This window comes from Ranitomeya variabilis, chromosome 1 (genome assembly GCF_051348905.1).
Source record: "Ranitomeya variabilis isolate aRanVar5 chromosome 1, aRanVar5.hap1, whole genome shotgun sequence".
Classification (NCBI taxonomy): Eukaryota; Metazoa; Chordata; class Amphibia; order Anura; family Dendrobatidae; genus Ranitomeya; species Ranitomeya variabilis.
Window position 1 is genome coordinate 745148939 of NC_135232.1, and position 6000 is coordinate 745154938.

Here is a 6000-nt window from a genome sequence, read left to right on the forward strand (position 1 = left end):
ACGAAGATTTTCAAATAAAACCTTTGGCAAGGTTTTCTTGGATATAGTCCGACATGGCTTGAGTCTGTGCAGGCGAGAGCGGATAAATTCTTCCTCTAGGGGGAGTGGTACCAGGTACAAGATCTACAGGACAATCGTAGGGACGATGCGGCGGAAGAGTATCCGCCTCCTTCTTGTCAAAAACATCCGTAAAAGAGGCGTAAACTGAAGGCAACCCGGAAGGGATGGAGAGGGAACAGGGAACACCAACAGGATGCACCAGCAGCAGACAACGAGTCCGACAAGAATCTCCCCAATGAAGAATGTTACCCCTATGCCAATCTAAGACGGGTTCGTGGAGCTGTAACCACGGAAGCCCGAGGAGAATGGGATGAAAGATGTTGGCTAAAACAAGAAACAAGATTCTCTCCCTATGAAGAGCCCCTACCTGAAGCTCAACTAACTGAGTAACTTGAGTAACAGTCTCTTGCAGAGGTCTACAGTCTACGGAAGCAAGGAGAAGAGGACTCTCTAAAGACCTAACAGGAACAGAAAACTTAATAACCTCCTCCAACCTAATAAAATTTCCCGCTGCCCCGGAGTCTACATAAGCCTCAAGAGAGATACGCCTATCATGAGAGTGCAGCAATACTAGTAAAGTGAGGGGTAGAGAGGTTTCACATGCACCTAGGGAGGCCTCTCTTACCTGACCTAGGTGGAGGAGTTTTCCGGACGATCTGGGCAGGCTCGGAGAAGATGAGAAGAGCTTCCACAGTAAAAACAAAGACCTTGGGTGCGTCTCTCCCTCCGACGTTGTTCGGAGAGTTTAAGATGATCCACTTGCATCGGCTCAGGGACAGGAACCGAAGTAGAGACTCTGGGCTGAGGACTGAGAGGTCTACGAGAAGGCGTAGAAGAACGAGGAAATTTCTTCTCCCGAGCTCGCTCCTGAAAGTGTAGGTCTATGCGAGTAGCCAAGGCAATTAAGTCCTCCAAATTAGTTGGAGTATCTCGACCTGCTAACTCATCTTTAATACGACTAGAAAGTCCCCGCCAGAAAGCCCCTACTAAGGCCTCATTATTCCAACCCAAGTCAGAAGATAAGGTCCGAAACTGGATGGCGTATTGCCCTACCGCTAAAGACCCCTGTAGTAAATTAAACAAAGCCTCAGTGGTTGAGGCCAAGCGACCTGGTTCGTCAAATACCCGACGAAAGGTCTCTAAAAATGGAGTGAGCTGAAGAACCACTGGATCATCCCGCGCCCAAAGAGGATTATCCCATGCTAAGGCATCCCCCTCCAAATACGAAACAATAAACGCCACCTTGGCCCGATCCATGGGATACTGCAAAGGAAGGAGCTCAAAGTGAAGACGGCACTGGTTGAGAAATCCCCGACATTGTTTGGGATCTCCATTAAAGTGAGGGGGTTTAGCCAAATGGGGAGTGGGATGAGGAGCTAGAGCTGGTGGGGGAACGGACGCGGCAGCCTGAAGAGAAAGAAGGCGACTATCAACGGAAGCCATATACCCCAAAATATGGGACTGAGCGTCGCGCTGCTGTGCCAGTTCTTGTTGCAAACTGGCCAGCTGAGAGGCATTTCCCGGATCAGAGGACTGGAGAGCAGAGAGACGGGAGTCCATAGACTTCATGAAGGACATCATCCGAGACTGATTCTCCCGCAAGAAAACAAGCTCTTTCTGAGCGGCTGCGGCTCCAGCGGGATCCATGGCCTTTGCGTACTATCAGGGCTGAGGTAGTGGACCCTCTGGGTCACGGCTTCAGAGCCCCCGAGGATGAGTGAACCAGATGAGGCCTCCCCCTATACAGGGAGAGTTTGGGACAGACCCAAGGAGGATGAAGCCGCAACTGCCGGAGCCAAAGGGACGACTGGTGATAGCCCAAATACACAACGAAGGACGGGGAAAAGACAGAGCTACTGAAGAGACTAGAATGGCAGGAGTACTGAACAGATGGCAGAAGCTAAGACAAAGTACTGACCGGTATAATGGAAGTACAGGCACGAAGGAACCAAGGAGACTCTAGACTGGCAGGAACGGCAAACACGCAGGACTGGTAAGACACGGCAGGAACACTGGACTGGCAGGAATGGGACCACAGGACAGGCAGGAGCACGGCAGGAACAAAGGACTGGCAGGAACACAGGACTGGCAGGAACTCGGCAGGAACACAGGACTGGCAGGAACACGGCAGGAACACAGGACTGGCTAGGACACGGCAGGAGCACAGGACTGGCAGGAACACAGGACTGGAAGGAACACAGGAAAGGCAGGAACACGGCAGGAACACAGGGCTGGCAGGAACACGGCAGGAACACAGGACTGGCTAGGACACGGCAGGAGCACAGGACTGGCAGGAACACGGCTGGAACTCAGGGCTGGCAGGAATACGGTAGGAACACAGACAGGCAGAGTCACAGATCAGGAAACGAGAAACGGAGCCTAGGAACCTAAGGTGACACTGGCATAAGACCAGTGAACGCAATAGACGCAAAGGCGTCAGAGCGGGGCAGATGCTGGGAAGAAGTACCCGACGGGCGCCGCCATATTGGAGGCGGAGCCTCCAGGTCACGACCTCCCAGAAGCCCTAGCAACGAGGGGAGCGCATCTGCGCATGCGCGGACCGGCAAAGGGACGAGCGCCGGAGAAGCAGGAAGACAGAGAGCAGGAGGGAGCATCGGGAGCGCGCCGGCCAGACAGGTAAGTATATGAAGGCAGCGTGACAATTTCCCTGATCCACCCAGTCAGTGATTCTGTCATAGAAGGAAATTAAGTTAGTCTGACATAACTTATTAGTTGCAAACCCATGCTGCCTCTGGTTAATCACTTCATTCTTATCCAGGTACTTACATTCATGTTGTTTAATAATTTGTTCACAGATCTTTCCAGGTATAGAAGTCAGACTCACTGGCCTATAGTTCCCTTGGTCCACCTTCTTCCCTTTTTTGAAAATAGGAACAACATTTGCTCTTCTCCAGTATTCTGGGACTTCTGTTTTCCAAGAATTTTCAAAGATTATGGAGAGTGGTTCAAAAATTTCTTCTGCTATCTCCTTCAGTACTCTAGGGTGTAATTCATCTGGACCTGGAGACTTGAATTCATATATATTAGATAAGTGTTGCCTCACTATCTTTCTGTTTATAGATATCCTGGATTCTTCTATTACTTTAATAGAATAATGAAGATCAGTTGATGTTACATTACCTTTCTGAAAGAAAACAGATGCAAAATAGGAATTTAAAAGTTCGTCCTTCTCAACATCCTTTCTTACCATTTCATCATTTTCATCCTGTAAAAATCCTATAGCATCTTTTACTTTTGACATATCCCCAAAATCCTTTTTTATTGCTTTTGATGTCTCCTGCAAGCCTTAATTCATTGTCAGCTTTAGATAATCTGATTTGTGCCCTGCAAATTCTGCAGACAGCATTATATTCTTCTTTAGATATGCCTCCCTCTTTCCATTTGACAAACATTTCTTTCTTCCGTTTTAGCATGTGTTTAAGTTCTGTGTTCATCCATCCTGGTTTCCTTAAATGCTTCGTATTCTTCCCTCTTTTTGGAATTGTTAAAGGGAATCTGTCACCACAAAAATCGTATATGATCTAAGGCTACCGGCATCAGGGGCTTAGCTACAGCATTCTGTAATGCTGTAGATAAGCCCCTGATGTAACCTGAAAGGTAAGAAAAACAGGTTATATTATACTGACCCAGGGGCGGTCCCGGTTCGTTTCGGGTCTGATGGGTGTCGCGGTCCGGATCCGGCGCCTCCTATCTTCATACGATTACATCCTCTTCTTGTCTTCCTGCCACAACTCCGGCACAAGTGTACTTTGTCTGCCTTGTTGAGGGCAGAGCAAAGTACTGCAGTGCGCAGGCGCCGGGGTCTCTCTGACCTTTCCTGGCGCCTGCACACTGCAGTACTTTTCTCTGCCTTCAACAGGGCAAAGTATGCCTGCGCCGGAGCAGCAGCTTGAATACAAGAAGTGGAGGACGTCATCGTATGAAGATATGAGGTGCCAGACCTGGACCACGGCGCCCATCGGACCGGACCTCGGCGCCCATCGGACCGGACCGCGGCGGGACCGCCCCTGGGTGAGTATAATATAACCTGTTTTTCTTATCTTTCAGGTTATCAGGTTACATCGGGGGCTTATCTACAGCATTACAGAATGCTGTAGATATGCCCCTGATGCCGGTGGCCTTAGCTCATATACAATTTTTGGGGTGACAGGTTCCCTTTAAAGATTGTGCTGTGAAAATCTAATTTTTCAAGATTTCCCATCCTTCCTGGACATTTTTGTCCTTAAGGATATCCAGCCATTGGATCCCTCCGATTCTGAGTCCCTTAAAATCTGCCTTTCTGAAATAACATCACGTACATGTTCTACCCGTCTTTTTCACAGATAGGCTATAATGGGCATTTGTTTTATGGGGCTTTTCACATGTCCAAGCTTTTTCTGGACTGAGTGGTCTGCAAAAAATCACAGGGACCCATACAAATCTATAGGTCCGTGAAGATCACAGACAGCACATGGATGGCATCTGTGTGCAATCTGTGTGCTGTCCTTGTTTAACAATGCAAAGGATTAAAATTGATTTATTTTTTTCATACTTGAAAATCATTGCTGAAACCCTGATGGTAAAAACTGACACACTGACCAAACCCTGATGGTAAAAGCTTACACACTGACCAAACACTGATGGCAAAAACTGACACACTGACCAAACACTGATGGTAAAAACTGACACACGGACCAAACCCTGATGGTAAAAGCTGACACACTGACCAAACCCTGATGAAAATCCAATCCAAAACACTGATGAGTAGTGTATTGTGTTTTTAAAAATAAAAATAATAGACGTCTCAATGACAACTACATTCAGCATAAAGAAGAACAAGTAAGTGTAAGTGATGATATGGCCCCACTGAGCCCTGACCTCAACATCATCAAGCGTGGAATTATATGACAAAACAGAAGGATTTGCGCCAGCAACATATACAGAAGATCTGTGGTTAGTCCTCCATGATGTTTGGTACAACCTTCCTACAGATTTCCTTCATATAAGTGTACAAGTAGAAGTACCCCGAAGAATTGATGCGCTTTTGAAGACAGAGCGCTAATATTGATTTGATTTATTCCTTTGTTATTCATTCACTTTTCATTTTGTTAATAGACAGCATTCTTACTTTAGCCCTTTTTTCCACTCTTGCCTAAAGCTTTTTCACGGTACTATACAGGCATATAAGCGAAAGTACCCCGTTGCTCCTGCAAAGTGCACAGTGACAGGTTGTCTTTGAAGATTGGGGCAGCACAGCCTAATATATACTGCTAATGTCACTCCAGCTGCCCTATAGCAAATAATGTATTTTTTTCTGCACATTGTCCTAGGTGGACTCTTGAAATTATTTTCCCTATATATGAGAAGTGTTGCATCTAATGTTCTCTGCGGTGACAAATACTATGATGTATACCAAGGCCTCCCGTTTCAGTGACGTGCCTCTGCATGGTGTGGGTAGGAATTAGACCAAGGAAAACAACCTATTGGGACATTTCGTCATCTTGCAGCAATAATAGTCCATCATCTGGATTTGTGTATGATCACCAGGACAACTTAATATATACACAACACAAATGGAAAAAAGGAAGCTCTTCAAAGAAGAGGAGTGCAACCAAACACTGACGACTGGCAGGTCCATGCCGGAGACTTGTGCACAGAGCTGGGCTGCACCCAGTGGTAGATGCCATGCAGCTATTTAACCTGTTCAGCTACTTTGCAGACGTTTATTCTCAGTTGACTTCAATGTAAATTGTTCCTCACCCAACATATAACAAGGTGCCTTCCTCTGAAATAACTTTGGAACATAAAACATCCATTTCAATCAAGAAGCTAGAACAAAAAATGCTAATTTCCCTTATTTAACAGGGACATGAGTGTTTCCTGCATGAAAGAATTCAAACCAGACACATCGTGATTAGCAAACATGCAACAGGAGACCCT